Source organism: Fukomys damarensis, unplaced genomic scaffold, assembly GCF_012274545.1.
Source record: "Fukomys damarensis isolate Sample0158 unplaced genomic scaffold, DMR_v1.0_HiC HiC_scaffold_16, whole genome shotgun sequence".
Taxonomy (NCBI): Eukaryota; Metazoa; Chordata; class Mammalia; order Rodentia; family Bathyergidae; genus Fukomys; species Fukomys damarensis.
The window spans coordinates 94,367,964-94,387,939 of record NW_022900928.1 but is presented as its reverse complement, the minus strand read 5'-3'; the positions used below and the strand labels follow the sequence as shown (position 1 = coordinate 94,387,939).

The 19,976-nt window shown below is 37.4% G+C and overlaps 1 protein-coding gene across 3 annotated transcripts in view; it reads right to left on the bottom strand.

Annotated features, from left to right (window-relative positions):
- Positions 1–5,979, bottom strand: part of Kel (Kell metallo-endopeptidase (Kell blood group)) — a 214,701-nt gene extending 208,722 nt beyond the window's left edge. For all 3 annotated transcript variants that reach the window (XM_010607675.3, XM_010607671.3, XM_010607673.3), the window contains exon 1: positions 5,860–5,979. The gene's annotated coding sequence lies outside the window, so the exon portion shown is untranslated. The remainder of the gene's footprint in view (positions 1–5,859) is intronic.
- Between the last annotated feature and the right edge of the window lie 13,997 nt (positions 5,980–19,976).

The window sequence follows — 19,976 nt, the reverse complement described above, 5'->3', positions numbered from 1 at the left end:
GGTGCCTTCAAGTATAAATACACTTCTTGTCTCTGTAAAAATTACTCAAGAACCTAATCCTGGGACTATGAGACCAATAGGAAGTACAGGCATCATCCAAAGAAAGGACTCTTCACCACGATAGAAAAGCAGAAATAGAACTCTAGATGTAAGAACAGATGGTAAGGTGGAGAAGGGAACGCTGGGGAGCTGATGGAATGATAACCACATGCCAAAAGGGAGGCACTGATGACAAAGTGAAAAATGGAGATCAATCTTGCAAATGATTTGGGGGAACTGACCCCCACTTGGCAGCAGAAGAGAACCCTGAAATGTCTATGAAATGATCTTTGTACTCCTCTCCTCAGGTACTGTACAAGTTGCAACAGTGATTCATATTGTTTGGGAGATGAATATCTGACTGAAGACCTAGCAGTGGCACCTAACAAAGATAACCAACATTATGTACCTGGATGTAAGTACCTGGATATATTATATTAAAGGAAATCCTCCTGTGTTTCCCACATCCAGAAAGTTTCCCCTAAATAAGCTGGGGACTCTGTTATAGGATTGAAACTAAACTCACATACTTTCCCTATTCTGTTGCACTTCCCTCTAAAATCTGTCCTCAAAATCCCAGAGTATCTCAAATATCTAGAACAACTGTCTTTCAAAGAACTTTTATTGAGGAGATTTTATTGATTCTCATCAGAGAGAAAGGAGAAGAAATAGTGAAGAGGACATCCATTCGCACAAAGAACAAAAGTGGTGGCCACAAAACTTGGAGCAAATGATAGGCAGAAACAGAACAGGCAGCTAAGTCTTCCTGTCACTTGGACATCTTCACCCGATTGCCCTCCAGGAGATCTTCCCTCAGATGTGAGGACTTACACTGTGTGCCTTGAAGATAGGGACAGAGGCGAAGGTCCACTGGGTGGACCAGAGCACACTCTGTTAAAAACAAGGGACTTGATACAACTGGACATTAGACTTTCTTGCAGCACTCCAAGGAGCTCAGCTACAACAGAAAGGAACACAGTGACACTGAGAGACTTCATCAGAGGAACCCACTGGGTGCTTCCTAATAGAAGTGAAATACGTGCAAGGGCCCAGGGCACAATGTAGGTAGAATCAGCCTAGCAAATGGAACAGCAAGTGAAAGAGGCCAAAGCATGACAAAGGGTAGAGTGGGTGTGCTTAGGGAAGGTGAGCACTGTTATTAAGCAGGATTTATTGGAGGTGGTAGAGCTAGTGAGGATGCTGTGAGGGAACAGGAGCTGAATCAGGAGAGGCCAGTGTAAGGGGTATGAAAGTGGGACGAAAGCTTTACCAGAATGGTCCTAAGTGTGTTTCAGAACCCATGGCAGGGGAAGTTAATCACTGGAAAAGATCAATGATATATTAATTAGGAGAATAACATTGATTGTATGCTTAGTATGTTCTAAAAGTATGCACAGTGTTTTTACACATCACATGCCTTGCTAAGAACAGCCATGTACATTAAGTATTTATTCACTGACTAGCCTTTGTCCCTGTCTTCAAAGCTATTCACAGAACCTTTCCTAGACAAACCTAATCCTGATCGTCACTGGGAGTCAGGAGTCAGACAGGAGCCTGGAAATTTTCTGGATCTTCTCACATAACTGCAGATATGAGTGTATATATTTTTTAAATGTTGTTGGAGAAGGAGAACAGGCAGATTTTTTTCCCTTATGTCTGAGCAATACAGAAAGACTTTCTGTAATAAGTGAGCAGCTTGTTCCAGAGATGCCAAAGGCTACCCTTGACACTTTGAGGCATTGTGCTAATTGTATTATCAAAATCACACGAGATTTTTTTTTTCCTTCTGCACAAATATTGGAACAGAGCAATTGGCTACTCTGTACCCAGTTCAAATCAAGCCTCAAGGGCAAAATACTCGGGACAAATTAAAACAGAAGATCATACATGTTCCTTCCTATTCAAATGGAACAATTACAGCATAAGTCAAGGTGAAAAACTGAAACAAAAACAAAAACTAGTATGGGCCAGCCATTCTTTCCAACTTCTGTATCTTTTCTTCTGACAGACATGCTCTTCCCATGTGGGCTACACATTCTTTGAAAGTCCAAGAAGCAGTACAAAGGTGGCATACATACAATTTCATTCACCACTTCATTCTATCCTAAGCCAGTCTTGCCTCCCTTTTCTTTTACTGTGTAATTCCAGTCATATAAGCCCTGTGTCCATATAATATTCCATTATAATTCCGCCAATCTTATCTCCTCTGTTTGACTATATAATCTTTTGCTAATAGTCCTATGTTCGATGACATTTTAAATATGAATACATTTCCATTCTTAATAATTGCTACTTTATCCTGCAGTCCTTTCATTAACACTGGATAATGAGACTGAAGCTGATAAATTCCTGAAGAAGCTAAACACAGGAAATATTTTTAAAAAGTGGCATATGATTTCTGAATTTAAATGCCAAAACAAAGACAATGTCTCAAAAAAATCAGAGTTTGCTGAAAAAAGAGATCGAAGAGGATATAAGAAAATGGAAAGACATCCTCTGCTCCTGGGTAGGAAGAATCAACATAGTGAAAATGGCCATACTGCCAAAACTGCTATACAGACTCAAGGCAATGCCAATTGAAATTCCAACACTATACTTCACAGAACTACAAAGAAGAATCCAAAAATTCATTTGGAACCATAAGAGACCTAGAATAGCAAAAGCAATCCTAGGCAACAGACACATGGCAGCGGCTATAACAATTCCCAATTTGAAACTATACTACAAAGCCAATGTGATAAAAACATCATGGTACTGTCAAAGAAACAGATCTGAGGATCAGTGGAACAGACTGGAAGACACAAAAACAACTCCAGATGTACTCAGCTACCTCATCTTTGACAAAGGAGCTGACCATCCCCACTGGAGGAAAGATAGCCTCTTTAATAAATGGTGTTGGAAAAACTGGATCTCAACCTGCCAAAGATTAAAACTAGACCCTTATCTCTCACCATGCACTAAAATAAATCCAAATGGATGAAAGATCTAAATATTAAAACAGAAACACTAAACTTGCTGGAAGATAAGTAAGGCAGAACTCTGGAAGACATTGGCATAAGAAAAGATTTTATGAACAAATACTCAGTAGCACAGGAACTAGCAAAAAGAATCAACAAGTGGGATCTCATCTTATTAAAAAGCTTCTGCACTGAAAAAGAAACCATCAACAGAACTAACAGACAAACTACAATGTGGGAAAAAAATTTACCAGCTGCTCCTCAGACAAAGGACTATTATTTAGAATATATAAAGAACTCAAAACAGACCAAACTCAAAAATGGGTGTCTGAAATGAACAGACATTTCTCAGACAAAGAAGTAAAAGCAGCAAGCAAATATATGAAAAAATGTTCCACGTCACTGGTCATTGGAGAGATGCAGATGAAAACAACACTGTGATTCCACCTCACCCCACAAAGAATGGCTGCTATCAAGAAATCAAACAATAACAAATGTTGGTTGGTTTGTGGGGAGAAAGGAACCCTTCTCCATTGTTGGTGGGAGTGCAGACTGGTGCAACCACTATGGAAATCAATATGGAGATACCTCAAAGAACTGGGACTAGAGGTTCCATTTGACCCAGCCATAGCTCTGCTGGTGTCTTTCCAAAAGAACTAAAAGAATCACATTACAGTGACATATGCACACCTATGTTTATTGCAGCACAGTTTGTAATAGCTAAAACTTGGAAACAGCCCATTTGCCCATTAGTTGGAAACTGGAAAAAGAACATGTGGTTTTTCTATAAAATGGAATACTACTCAGCCATAATGAATGAGAAACTAGAGTCATTCATAGGAAAATGGATACATTTTGAGGATATACTCCTAAGTGAAATAAATAAGTCACATGTGTAAATACTGAATAGTTTCTCTGCTGTGAAAAACTATAATAGTACTCAAAATCCTAATGGATAATTAACAATGTGAAATAGGAAGAAAAGGGCTAAAGGTGTAGGGAAAGTGGGGAGTGTTAGGGAAGGGGAATAAGGGAAAAGAAAAAAATGTGAGAAAATGAAAAGCTGGAATTAAAGTGTTTGTAAATGGGGAGGGGAGGAGGGGGTGAAGGGAGGGCAGGGACAAGGGGAAAAAATGAGAACCAAGACTTGTCATGTAAAGGTACAAGATCCAGTAATGAATGTAACTGTACTGTATGCCTATAATGTACCAATAAACTCAATGAGGGAAAAAAATATATAAAAATAAAAATAAAAGTGACTGTCAAAAAAAAGAGAACCTCAGAATACATGATGATTGCAGAACTAATTTGCTCATTAGAAGAAATAAAGTCTACTGCTAATGAGAAAGGAAGAATAAAAGGAGGGATAGAAGTAACTCATTGAAAATTAATTTGGGGACCAGGGATTTAGCTCAGTGGTGCTGCCTCCTGCCTTTCAAGCGCAAGGTCCCAAGTTCAATTCCTGATACCAAAAAAAAAAAAAAAAAGTTTTAATTTGGGATTATTAGTATGCATTTCTAGAAAATGATCCTTTCCTTATCCCCCCTTATAACAGATATGATGATTAGCAGTGCTGTACTTTGTGCTATGGTTTGAATATAGTTGAATGTGTTGTGCAAGACTCATGTTCTGGAATTTTGATTTCCAAGGTGGTGATGTGATGGGGGGCTGTTATATGGTAGAAAAAATAAAAATAGGTACAAATGAGACAGGAAACCATAATTTTAAATTTTCATTCTAAAAAACTGAAGTTTACATTCTTTCATTTCCAGCTACTGACTCCTCAGTTCCTCAGTCTTAAAAAAAAAAAAAAAACACAATTGCATAGGTCCATGACTTTCTCATGTAAAAGGGGCTTCCACCTGTGAACAGGCCATATTCTTTCAGCTGTAAAATGGGCCACTGCCTTTTGCCCATATTTTGAGACTGCACTTTCTATAGATTCCTAAATTCAACAGATTTCCACTCCTCTCAAAAAACACACACATATCCTGACCCAGACCATAATGAGCCTCTTTTGAGAGCCTGTGGATCAGAAGTAAAATACAATTCATTTTTTGTTGTGTTTTTTTGTTTGTTTTTGTTTTTGTTTTGTGGAACTGGGGATTGAACTCAGGACCTTGTTCTTGCCAGGCAGATGTCAGTGCCACTGAACTACATTCGCAGCCCCTCAAATACAATTTAAATGGCATTAAGATTAAGGCATTAGTATGGCTGCCTTTCTTTCTTGAGGCTCTAGGTCCACCTTCATTTAGGTTTTTCACAGAATTCATGGTCCCCTGGTACACAGCCTCCTATTTTATAGAACCATATCAAATCACAACTCCAAAAAGAACTAGAACATCAACCAGGACATTGAATTCTCATGCTGCCATCTGTCTTTTCTCTCTGACTTCATTTTTCTGAAAAGTTTCTCCACTTAAGGATTTGTTTGATTAAAATGAAATCCACTGGATAATACAGAATAGTGTTGCCATCTCAAGTTTTATACTCTTAATTCAATCTGCAAAGTCCTTTTTGCCATGGACAACATATTCATACCTTTCAGGGATCAGGATATGGACATCATCAGGGACAATTACTGCACATGGGCACAAAGATTTCCATATAGTGTTTATTATTCTACATAGCTTATGTTCTCATGCAGGGTAAATAACTCTGAAAGTCATTAGTTTCTTATTTAGAACAAGAATATTCTCACATTTACAGGAACTATCAAAACCCTTTATCTTTCATCTTTTCAATTTACTTCTGCTTTAATTATTAAAGATTTTGCCTTTGTTTTAGATAAGTACATTTTTGAAATCCAGAACTATGATTTTCCCACACAGTGAAGTTTCACAACCTATCAGAAGTTACTTACCTGGTCACACCACACTACTCTCAAAGCTTACTTTTCCTCTGGCACTTTGGTAATATATACTCAGCCTTGGAAGCTTTGGTACCTGGATACTTCCTTCTTTGAAATGTCAGACACAGTCACCTACAAACAAAATCAAGGAAGAAGGAACTGTCAGATCCATGTTTTAATTCTTTTAGAACAAAATGTAAGATATATTTGTGAAACATAATCAATATATCCTGTCCTAATGAATGTCCTGTTTAATTTTATAAATTGATTAACACCGGATGATTGGATATCAATGGGTGAAAGGTTGAACTTTGTAAAATAAAACAGTGTTGCAGCAGAACTGATAAGAGCTGGTTTCGGCGTGTGTAATCATTCTTTTCCTAAACCCCACAGCCTGACATTTCCATTTTAGGGGAAAGTTACTTAGTAGATATGGCAGAAAAAATATATAAGAGATTGCAAGATTTTTTTTAAAAATCACCCTATGAAAAAGAGTCATGATTTTTGTTGGAGGCAACATGAGATAGCATTTGGGTGTGGGAAGTCAAAGAAAGATGAAATCAACTGTGGGGTTTGGAATAAAAAAAAATGCCAATATCAGAATACAAAAATAAAAACTGAAACATGAAGTTTACTAGGAGAAATAAAACCATAATTTTTATTCACCCGAGACAAAAAATGATAGCCCTAGAGCAACGAAATATTGGCTAAGTCAATGACTACTGACGGTTTAAGAATAGAGAAATGACCAATCATCATTTTCAGTCTAGGGTGAATGGTCAAGGACTATATAAATGGATCTATAGGTAATTTCTCGAAAGATCTGCAATGAATTTACAACTGTGACTGTCTGTTAGTTGTAAGATGGAAAAATTAAGAAACAGATTAGTTTCTACTTTTTTTATTAAATAATTGAATTTATTGGTACATTTTAGGGATACAGTACAGTTACATTCATTGTTGGGATCTTGTACCTCTGCATGACAGGTCTTGGTTCTCATTTTTCCCCCTTGTCCCTGCCCTCCCTTCACCCCCTCCTCCCCTCCCTATTTACAAACACTTTATTTCCATCTTTTCATTTTCTCTTTTCAACTTACATACTTGTGTACATGATTCATTTCTTTGATTTTCTGTCAAAAAAGTTAACCCTCAAAAAACAAATAGCAATTCTAAAGATGAAAAAAATACAACAAAAAATTAAGAACAGATAAGGAGAAAATTGGAAAGTAGATTTTTGAAAACTAAGTGAATTTTTAAAAAGGCATAAATAACACAGAAAAAATTGAATATGCTGAAGAGGGATGAAATATTTGCTACTAATTTCTGAGTAGGAGAAAAGACAAAGAGTGGGAAAGGAATATCTGAAGATGTTTTTCTCATATGATTTCTTCCTATTTCTCTACATAGGATTTTCATTAAACATACTCTTTGTCTAACAGAGGGTCATCACTTCCTATAGAAGATTAATTATACCAAATGATGAAAATCAGGTTAAATGAGTAGAAATATTAGTGTTAAGTCATGTATTCCTTTGGAGTTGAGGTTCCCGATGTTAACAGGAAGGTAAGACTTTAGGTTATCCAGAGGACAAAAGACAAGAATATATTTAATGAATCTGACAGATGCATGGCCATATGAGAATTAAGTTATAGAAGAAAAGAGTCTGTTTATGAAAATTAAAACAAGTCCCATCCTAATGACCAAGCACATTCTAATCTGACACTGACAAGGAAAACTTGTTTCTTCCTCACTGCACTCCAATTTAAAATTACACCTCACTGTTGACCTTTCTCACAGAAAACAAACAAGGTGGCAAGTGGGGATATCGAGAAGTATGATGATTTTGGCTGAGTGGATCTGCACAACTGCTTCATGGTTCTCTTGCTAGTTTATAGGAGTGACCTCGGTCCCTGTGTGCACAGTAGCCTGGACATCACATTTCTCCAGTATGAGTACTCTTCAGCATCTGCTCAAGCCCAACTCTATCACTCTGCTCCTGGTCCTCTTCCTGAGCCTGGGGACCAGCACAGCTCAAAAAGATGAGTAAGTCAACTGCTTTTCCTTGCTATAGAAAGTCTTCCAGGGAAGACTCTTCTCCCACCCCAGGAATCCACAATCTGCCCCTTAAAATATTCTCCAGCATGAAGGTAACATAAGCATTCTCATTATTTATGTCTCTCGGTCTCACTCTTTTCCTGTTTTTGAGGTTATCAAACCCATGTCCTGCTACCACTATATTTTTAACTTATTTTTCTGTCTTGAGTTTATGCTTCTCATATTTTTTTTCCTAAATGTCAAGTATCTACAGAGATGTGGGCTTGGTCAATAGCTGGCACAAGCCTTGGATAAGATGTTTGAACTGCACGGGAGGGTCCATGGCCTTCATCACTACCAGTATACAGGGCTGTGCTAATGATCATCTCACATGGCTTAACTGGCAACAATGCTCTCCTCATGAAAATCTATGTTCTATATTGGGGTCAGGGTCTAGTAGAAAGACCTGAGTATATTTTTCAGACATTGGTTAAGAATACAATTTTTAACCCTATCTTTTCTGGAATACTTCCTATATGACATACACATGATGTGATAAAGCTAGCCTCCAGATCTAAAATTATCTGTCCAAAAAGAAAGAAAGGAAATGCCAGGTTTCAGTTCCTTATGAGAGAAAGGAGACTACATCTTTTGACTAGCGGTGAACATTGAATTCCAAAAGGAATGAGGAGTTCCCTAGGAGACATAGCATGAAGAAGACAGAATGTAAAGAGAGAAGTAGCTAGCAGATGGGAATGGAGTCACAGAGATTTTGGTGAGGAAGGAATACCTGCTAAGCCTGGGCATTTCTCTTTGCCTGTACAGCTGTCATTTCCTGGGCTTTCCCTTGATTTTGAGTTTCTGCCTCTTTTCTCATATCCAGACAAGAAATACTTTCAGTGGATATCAAAACTGTTCAAGAAAATAATGCAAATGAGGTTTTGGCAGTAATGACAGTCACAAACAACATGGATAGACCCATGGTGGTAAGTAAAGAATTTGGAATTAAGTTTGGTAAAGAAAGAGAGGAGAGGGGCCAGGGATTTAGCTCAGTGGTGCTACCACCTGCCTCGCAAGCGCAAGGTCCTGTGTTCAATCCCCAGTACCAAAAAAAAGAGAGAGAAAAGAAATATTATAGTAGAGTTAGAGTATGTCACCATTGAATTTAAATGAAAAGATTTAACATCTATCAAATGCTTCACTTGCCACATGTATTGTGTACATTGGCCTTGGACCTCTGTATTAGGATTTATGTGTTACAACTTTCCTTATAAAATTGAAGAAATAATGTTATGAAAAGGATAAGTTAGAGACATTTTTAACCAGGAGGTCAAGACTGATTTACCATGTAAAAAGAAAGGAGATTAGGAAGAAAGAAAAAGAATGAGAAGAGAGAAAAAACATAGAGATAAAAACAAAGATTAAATAATGGTCAGTGACCACATTGGACTTATGCTTTCACCTACTCCCATCTTCTGCCACCACCCCCTGCAATAATGAGTTTGAAGCAGGGAATTACTATTCAACTCTGCAGGTTGCAGTAATTGTGATCTCTCTCAAAAGTGAAAGACTACATTCAAGCAAGCAGTGGCTTCCAAGGTTCCACTCCCACCCCTGATCTCTGAACCTCTGCAGCCTCCAGCCTCACTGTTTTTGGTAACTATGTCCAGTTGCTGCAAGATTCCCTTGGGCTTTATTTTCTAATACTGAGAATTGAACCTAGGGCCTTTACACTGAGCTACATCCACAGCCCTTTATTGTTTTATTTTGAGACAGGGTCAAACTAAGTGTCTAAACTGGATAAGACAGGGCTGTGCTAATGATCATCTCAGATGGCTTAACTGGCAACAATGCTCTCCTCACGAAAATCTATGTTCTATATTGGGGTCAGGGTCTAGTAGAAAGGATGGGTTGTAAATTGTAATACTCCTGCCTCAGCCTCCCAGAGTGCTGGCATTACAAACATGCCAGGTTTCCCTTCAGCTTTTTAGAAAACACGCACAAAACTGAAATTTGAAGAGGTACCAAAAACTTTGAGAGAAATACAAATATAGTACCTAATACTTATTCAAACATAAATGATGCTACAAATGCTTTTGATGTTATTTCAGAACGACAACATCTTGACACTTTCTCCTGCCTAATCTGGCCACAACAGATTGCTTCTCCCATTTGGAGAAACATCATTCCCTATATCCTCTCCTTGATGAAGTTTTATAATTTTATTGGCTGAGGAAAAATAGGTGATAAAAACTACTCAGCTACTCAGTCACAAAGCACAAAAACTCACAAACCCATCCAAACAAGACAGTCCTTAGGCTCAGGGGAACAAGGACCATGTCACAAAGCTGAGAAGAAGGATAGTGGAGTTAATACATTCTGTTCTCATCTCTCTTGGTTTACAAAAAGTTAATATCATTTCCCACTGACTCTACTGAGAGTGTCAACCCTAGGATACATTAGGTCCAACTAGTGCCCCAGAAATAGCCCAATAGTAGTGCTCCCTTGGCCCTGCTAATGCTAAAATAAAGAACTACGCACCCTTTCACAAACCAGCTGATGAGTTAGATGCTAACTAGACCCAGACAGTGATGTTTACCTCCACTCCATGAGATGGAATCAGACATATGTGATATCTGACAATTTCTTCAAATTAAATTATTAAGCTTTAATCACTCACCAGGCCAAAGAAAACATTGTTTTGTTTTCTATAATGCAGATTAAATTTGAACAAGGCATACAAAGATAATTATAAAAAAGTTGGCTACAGTCAAGTAAGCATGATAGCTGGTGGAGGGGAACTCTAGGTGGCTCCTTCCTTCCTGTAGCACCGTAAACTATGCTAATTTTACTTAATGGATAATTCAGTGCTGCTTCATTCTGATCTGCACTCTTTAACCTTGTCTTACCTTCTCCTCAGATTAAAGTCAGCACTGAGAACAACCCAAGCATTACTTACCCTAACGGTCATTTCGTTTACATTGCCTGTGTGTCCGGTACACGCACTTTCTTCTGGGATATTATAGTCTCAGGTAAGTGAGACTACATCCTAACTAATCATGAATACCAGATAGGAGGAATATGAGAGAGCTTACAGGGGGAAAAGAAAATCAGGATGTAGCAGAAAGCAAAGGAGTAAGGTACTGGAATGAGACACAGCAGAGACAGGAAGTGTGGGCGAGGGGCTCAACATGAAGGAAGAGTAGTTGGCTGGTAACGCCTGAGCCTTGTGTATAAGACTACAAGTAGAAACTGACAGAGACATGGCAGAAGGGAAGAGATAGGTTGTGGGTAGAGCCTACATGAGAAGACCAGAGACGAAGCCTTGTGCAATCCTGTATCCTAACAGTTCTGCTTCCTCTCTCCAGAGACCACTGACATTGTAGGGATAGCTGAAGTTGTGTCAGATGAGAACATATGCCTTCCTGGGGAGGATCTGTACCCTGCAGTGGGCTATCGAGTGTCTGCCACTTACACTATCTATTAACACCCTAAGTTGGAAGATCTGCTGTGACTCTTGGTCCCTGGAATCTACCTCTTTGAGGAACTCTCCCTGAGTTTATGATATCCCTATGGGCAATAAACTTCCTACAATTTTGCAATGAATTATTTGTGTCCTTTCTCCAAAACTGAATCTGCACGGGTATCCCAAGGGTTCTTCTGTAGTACCAGGGAGGAGAAAATCCAGGGCCTCTTTCACACTTTGCATGTGCTGTGCTACTGAGCTACACTCTCAGTCCAAAGGTCCTTAAGTGTTGATCTTTTAAGACATGACACAATGAGCTCCCTAGTGAATAAGAAAAATCTCAGACATTGTATTAGAGTTCTATAGAAGACTGTGTTTTACTAAGCTGATAAACTTTCCTACCTCAGTCAAGCTGAAATATCACAACTAATTGTCACAGACAGGAATGTTCACCATTTCACATCAAAGAAAACATTACAACAGAAAGGGTAAGCAATTGTCCCTGGTGCAACACCAAAAATTAAATGTTTAATTGAGGAGAGACTGCAAGTTCTCTTACCATTTCCATTCACCTACATCCAGCCTCCCCTCTCAGCTGCCTGAAAAGTTAGCTCATTTGAGTCCCCCACATGATTATACCTTGCTACTTTTCAACTGGTAGCAAAAAATACACTCAGAATTTTCAGTGCATTGGGTTCCTAACTACACTGTGTATAAACCCTTGCCTTTTCTCACAGTAAGGAAAAACTCAGAAAGCTACATAAAGCCAAGTATTAGTGGGGAATGAGAGGATATACAAAGCATTAAACACTGCAGATGGGGGTGTATAAGGAGCTGCAGCCTTTTGAAAAATAATGTAGCATTACATAGTCAAATTAATTGCACACATACACTATGACCCAGAAGCTCCATAACTGGAAGTGATTATAAAAGACACAACTTTCATCCTTGGATTTTCAGGTCAATTCATTCTAGCTACTAAGGACACAATCATCAAGAACTATTCTTCTAAAATATATGCTATATCTTCAATAACATCACCGTTATCTTAAAGGATGTGATCCTTAAGTGATCTTCTTAACTAGTTATCTAAAAGGCTTTTCCAGCATGCTCTACACCAATGATTCCCCAATAACCCAGTGAATAGCCAGGCCAGGAGACTCTTAATCATATGCCCATTATAGCAACATCATCATCATCATCATCATCATCATGACGATGATGATGCTTTCATCCCCTGCTGATATGATAGTGTCAGCATTTCTAGCACTAAGAAGGCTGAGGAATGAGGATTGTAAGTTCAAGCTAGCCTGAGCAATAGAACAAGTTCAACATCAGCCTCGTCTTAAATAAAAACAGAATATATATTATTTTCAGTAAAGACACACTGCTGCCCCTTTTAAAGTCAAAGATAATCAGCATAATTATCTTTCTACCAAATACTTGGATCATCCTCCTAAAAGATAGCATTCCAAGGAGGTCTCAGCATTAACATCTGTTGTTGAAAAGTTTGATGCATCAATACAGAAAGCACTTATGTTGAGAGAGAGTCTATATTATTTGGCACATGCATAGTATGAATCACTACCTCATTAGCCATCACATGAGCACTAGGCAGGTGAGAAAGAAGCTCGCCAACATCTGTCCATTGAACCAGACCTTCTGTTTTCCTTCTTGTTTATCATTTCCTCTGTGTTGAAAGTCTCTTGAGCACTAGCATGAGGCACAAAGATCCATACACTTTGCGTTCACATCTAGAGCTTCATCTAGATGTCTTCTCCAGATCCTGTGCCTCAGCTCATGCTACTACCTGAGAAATGCAGGACACCTGTAAGCCACGAGTTCATGAGAACAAGAGATAGCTTAGTTGTACATAAATGTGTAGGAAGTAGAGGCTGAGCAGCTCTATTGTAGAACATATAGGGATAGGTCTGAGAGTTCCTGTGATGGTATTATTTCTTTATTTTTGAAAGGTATAAATCTACTACTAATTGTTTATTTTATTGCTTAACTTTTTAGCAATAAACCTCTTGGCACAATGAGTTCAAGAAAATAAAGTAAAAGGTAATAAAAATTTAAGTACTGAATTTTCACTTCTCAAGAAAGTTGGTGAACAAGGGATTTAGCTCAGTGGTTCCACTGCCTAACTCACAAGTGCAAGATCCCAAAATCGATCCCCAGTACCAAAAAAATAAATTCAAAAAAAAGAAAGAAATTTGATGTACTTTATAGCAGTTTACACAATATGTTTGCTGCCATTCCCTACTTATGATAGTGCTATAATAATACCACTGACCAGTTGAAACCTGCTCTGTCAACATCTACTTCTAAAGTTAGTTCTTACTTAAAGAAAACTGCCTCAAAATTAGATTAATATGAACTTGGACAACATATATTTCATGTTGCACATAACTTTTCATTTGGACATAATACTTTCATCTAAACTAAGAAAAAAGAGGAAAAACTCAAATAAATAAAATTAGAAATAAAAGCAGAATCCTTACAATACTGCTATAGAAATAAAACTGATTTTTTTTTTTTGTACTGGGGATCGAACTCGGGACCTTGTGTTTGCAAGGCATGTGGTAGAACCACTGAGCTAAATCCCCGGCCCAATAAAACTGATTTTAAGAAACAACTGTGAACAATCACTGCCAACCAATTAGATTACCTAGGAGAAATAGAGGAATTCCAAGAAACATGCAACCTCCAAGACTGAATGTTGAAGAAATAAAAAATCTGAACAGATCAATAATAAACATAAAGAGACTGAGTCAATAATCAAAAAATTCCCAACAGAGAAAACCTCAGAACCAGATAACATCGGTGAATTCAAGCAAACATTTATAGAAAGATTAATGTCAATCTTTCTCAAACTTTGTCACTAAAAAAGAAAAGAACACTGCCAGTCTCTTTTCATGAAGCTTAGATCACCTTAACCCCAAACACAGACAATGATATCAAAAGAAAAGATTATTGACTAATATGACTGTGAAGATTAGTCAAACATTCTCAACCAAACACTACAAACAGCATTCAAAACATCAAAGGGCTCATTCTCCATGACCAAGTTTTATTAACAATGGGTTTCAAAGATTTCACGACTTACACAAATAAAAAATGTAACACTCCACATTAACCAAATGAAAGACAAACATCACATGATCATCTCAATGGACACAAAAAATTCTATGAAGTTCAGCAGTTTCAATAAAAGACCCCACAAGCCAGGTAGAGGAAAAAATATCTCCATATAATAAAAACCACATCTAACAAGTCCATGGCTAGCTAACAGCAGGACTAAAATCCCTAGTCTGGCTATTTCTTTTCAACAAAGTACTGACTACAAGTCCCACCCAGAGCAACTAGGAAAAAAATAAGAGGCATCTAAATGGGAAAAGAAAAAGTAAAATGTCATGTTTTACATTTTCAAATCAAAGGGGTGTGGGGGGGTATACAAATAAGGAACTAAAAGCAATTAATGTGTAACATTATTATTAAAAGAAAAATTTCCCAATAGCACCATATCACTTTTATATATTTTCACAGTCTTTCAAATAGAAAAATTAAGTAACAGTTAATTATCATAATGTTTCATTCAAATAACAGATTGTAACAAAAAAATCCAAAAAGTGAAAGGAAGACTTTTAGAAGCTCTTTCTTTAAAGAGGAAATGGGGGCCAGGGATTTAGCTCAGTGGCACCACACCTGCCTTGCAAGCACAAGGTCCTGAGTTCAATCCCCAGTACCACAAAAAAATAAAATAAAAAAATAAAAAGATGAAATGAACGATATTCCAGTATCCACTGCTGGCACTAATTTAAATGCCAAACTTGAAGATAATAATGTTTTGAAACTTATATGAATGCAAATTTTAATGGTGCACAATATAGTCCCAAAAGTTTGTTTTTACCAAATTCATAAATCTGTAAAACAGAAAGACAAATCGAATTTTTGGTGATACAAACATAATTCAAAATAGCATTCAAATATTCTGAGATACTTTAAAAGTCAAAACAGAAGCTGCAATGTATAACCTTTGCAAATATATCTTTATGTGCACAGAGTAGGTGAACTACCAAGTTTGTATAATAAACCTCATATTGAGTGCCAAAAATACTTCTGCATGTCAGTACACATATTTTCTTTTTACTTTTGCTTATATCACTGTTCATATATTCTGGCACATTTAAAGAGCTATTTCACTAATTTAGATTCCTAAATTTGTGACAATTTCACTGAACATTTTAGCAAACAATTCCTTTAAGTTTTGATGATTTTTTTTTTGTAAAATTGGGATGAAATATATGATTTTTAAAGTTTTAAATTTCTAAAGCTTTGAGTAAATCACAATGATTGAAACACAATTTATAAATAAGCTTTGTAGATCCAGTGGAACGTGGAGGATGGGGTCAGCTGTGCAGAGACCCCATCCTTGCTCTGGCCTGCATCAAGCAAACTGATCAGGGCTGGTTAGCCACAGTGGGCCTTCTCTCACCCCTGCCCTCACCCCAGCCTGCATCCAGCAGAACATGGAGGACCAGGTCAGCCATGCAGAAATCCTGTCCTTGCTCCAGCCTACATCAAGTGGACCAGTGAGGACCAGTGAGGACAGATGAAAGTGCCTCTGCAACATCCTCACACCACCCCACTTAACCCTCCAATGCTCTCAGGCCTCCTGATTGTGCTGGTTCTTGGATCCACTCTGCAGAGGCACAGGGGGTCATAAAGTTCATTTTTCTGAGCTCCAGAAGATAAAACAGAAGTGAACAATAGAGATAAAGGAACATCAAACCTCCATAGTTGGTAAATTGGAGGGATCACCACCTTCCATCAGAACTTTGAATATCATCAGAGAAAGGGCAGAGGGAACCTGTAGTAGAATCTTTCAGAGTTTAACCCTGCAGGAGGTCAGGGAGCTCAATCTGGGCCTTGCAGCCCGAATTCAGCTTGAAACTCAGGGGTCTGCCATTGGCTAGTTGAGACTAAATGACTTAGTTCTGCACATTGCTGTGTACACTGTCTATTGTGACAGCACAGATATACCCTGAAAGAGGCCCTTCAAATTTTTTCTTCTTTCCTTTCCTCATTCCATTCTGCAAATTCTTTCTTTTTTCAGTCTTCTTTTTCCAATGCAGTCTCTTGCTCCCCCATATTATTCGTCATCTCCCTTTCTGTTCCTATTCCTGTCCTAACTTGGATTTCTTCTTTTTTTGTTTTTTCTTCTTTCTTCATTTGATAGGGAAAACTTTTATAGTGAAAACGTAAGAAATGTCACAATGTAAGATAACCTTTCCCTTTGCTCTATTTAGTTCAGCATCTAGTCTCTAAAAGGTTCATAAATGAAAAGAATCACTGCTAGCTTTGTTGACCAAACACCTCCTTCCCCCTTGGCTAGAATAGATAAATCCTAAAGGTAACTTCCCCTAACAAAGAATGTCATTGAAATTCAACTGCCTTGACACCATGTTTTGGGTATCAGCAATGTGAACTGTGAAAATGCATTGTAACCAACTGAATAAGATCAAGGCTGTAAAACCCTAAAAAAGAAGGAGTTGTAACTCAAAGGGGGAGTCAATCAGGGCACTGCCATTAGGTATCATTGAGCCCCATCAAAGGAGTAAACATTTTTTATTTTACTTCCATTCTGCTGCCTCTCTGTGTGTCCCTTGCCAATTCCTTCCATAATACATTTTCTTTTCATCTCTTTTTCCTTCACTCAAGGGTCACTAGTTTCAAAGGAAAGTGAGCCCCTATTACTATTAAGTTGTTTTATTCTTGTCCTTATTCTGTACTGTGTCTTTCCCTCTTGTCTTCAACAGTTTCCTAAAGTTTGTGTGCTCATCCTGTGTCCCCTGGCTTCACTTGAAACCTTCTGCAATTCTTCTACCTATTTATTTCTCTAATCCTAACTCTGTCTAAACCCCCATCCAAAAGGGTAAAGTTATGATACTCAAGAGTTTATTCACTGTAAACATACTTTGAGCTTCTCCTTGATTTTGATTTAATTTGCATGGTTTAAAGGTGATACCTTACTGACTACTATAAATGGTCAGTTTTTAAGCTGTGCTTGATGCTATTGTATTGCTGATTGTATCAATTGGGCTAAAAGGTTGTGATTGATTTAATGAGTTGTCCTTTCTGATATTATGAAATGAGAGTGTCTGTTGAGTTATTAGAGACTCAAAAGCTAAAGCACAACTATCAGGAATGTTTAAGTAATAACCCAGGAATTAAACCAAGGACAACCCAAGAACAAAAATAAAAATGAGAAAATACTTAAGCAAGACACAAAGACAGACTTCCAGTTCACCAACAGCAAACTCTAGGGGAAATGAGATTTAAAAGTCTGACAATGAACCACCAGGACATCCTGAACTCATAACACAGGAAGTAACAAAACAAATCAATTAGGCTCTAGAAAAATTCAAAACAGAAATAATTTCCCAGATAACTACAGAGGTAGTGAGAAGAATCAAAGACATGATTAGAGACACTAGAACAGAAACTGACAAAAAAATAGATGACCTCAGGACCATGATAGAAGCCATGAAGGCCCAGATTAAAAAAGAAATGGAAACTATGAAGGCCCAACATAGGAAAGAAATGGAATCCATTAAACAGATTCAAACAGATATCCAGGAGATTAAAACCTCTATTGAAAGGATAAATGAATGAGAAGATAGAATTTCAGATATAGAAGATAGGATTGCAGTCAGCGACCATGAAAAGAGAGATCTCTTTAAAACAGTAAGGGATTATGATAAATCAATCCAACAACTCTTAGATGATGCAAAGAAGAAGAATATAAGACTGATAGGAATCCATGAAGTAGCAGCAGAAAGTACAAATGACATTAAAAAACTGTTCACAGAATTAATGATAGAAAACTTCCCAAACAGAGGGGAAGAATTTGACATACAGATATGTGAGGCATATAGGACTCCAACTAGCCATAATAAAAAAAAAAAAAAACCCTACTCCTAGACATATAATAATCAAGATCCCAGAAACCCAAAAGAAGAACAAAATCCTACAAGCAGTAAGAAAAAAGAAACAAATCACATGGAAAGGAAAGCCTGTCAGAATAACAGCAGATTTTCAACACAAATCCTCAAGTCAAGGAGAGACTGGAGTGAGGTATTCCAAGTCCTAAAAGAAAACAACCTCCAACCTAGTCTGATGTATCCTGCAAAACTCTCTTTCAAAATGAATGGATGGGGAAATAAGATACTTCCATGACAACACCTGAGAAACTTCATGAATACCAGACCAGCACTACAAGCAATTCTAAACAATATCCTAGAAAAAGACAATGAAGGTCACAACACCATGAGTCCCAACAGAGCAAATCAATTAGGCAAGGCAAGAAAATAAAAGAAGGGGAAAAATTAAAAAGAGCCAAGAACAGGACAATAGGATGACAATAATAAGTCAGCACATATCAGCTATAACCATCAATGTCAATGGCCTCAATTTACCAATCAAAACAAACAGACTGGCAGAATGGATTAAGAAGCAAAATCCAAACAATAGGCTGTATACAAGAAACACACCTAGTGCAAATAGAAGCCCACAGACTGAAAAGGAAAACAGTTCTCCATGCAACAGGAGCCCAGAAAAAAGCAGGGGTAGCTATCTTCTTCACAGACAAAATAAATTTCAAACCAAAACTGATTAAGACAGACAAAGAAGGCCTCTACATCCTTGAAAAAGTGACAATTCAAGAGGAAGAGATGACAATCATAAATATATATGCACCAAACATTAATGCTTCCAACTACATAAAACAAATTTTAAGTAACATGAAAAACCAAATAAGGACTAATGCAATTGTAGTGGGGGACCTAAAGACCCCACTAACACAAATAGATAGATCATCTAGGAAAAAAATCAACAATGAAATACTAGAACTGAACCAAGCTTTTGAACATATGGATTTAACAGACGTCTACAGTGTTCCACCCCACAAAATCAGAATATATTCTTTTCCACTGCACATGGATCATTCTGCAAAATAGACCACATACTAGCTCATAAAACAGGTTTAAATAAATGCAAAGGAATTGAAGATATCCCATGTATATTATCAAATCATAGTGCAATTAAGCTGGAAATCAATAGCATAAGAAACTGCAAGAACTTCACAAACACATGGAAATTGAACAACATTTTCCTGAACAATTAATGGGTCACAGAGGAAATTAAAGAAGAAATTAGACAGTTTTTACAAATATATGATAATGTCAGTATAGCAAACAGGAATCTATGATACACGATGAAAGCAGTTCTATATGGAAAATTCATAGCATTGAATGCCCACACTAGGAAAAAAAGAGTGAGCTCAAATACACAACCTAATAATGAATCTTAGACTCCTAGAAAAAGAAGACCAAGAAAAATCCAAAGCTCATACACAGAAATTATAAAGATTAGAGCAGAAATCAATGCAACAGAAACTAAGAAAATGATATCAAAAAATGAATGAGTCAAAGAGTTGGTTTTTGAAAGAATGAAATTGATAAGCCCTTAGCCAAACTTGTCAAAAAAAGGAAAGAAAGGGCTCAGATCCATGCAATTAGGAATGAAAAAGGTAAAGTCACACCAGATGCAGCAGAAATCCAGAGGA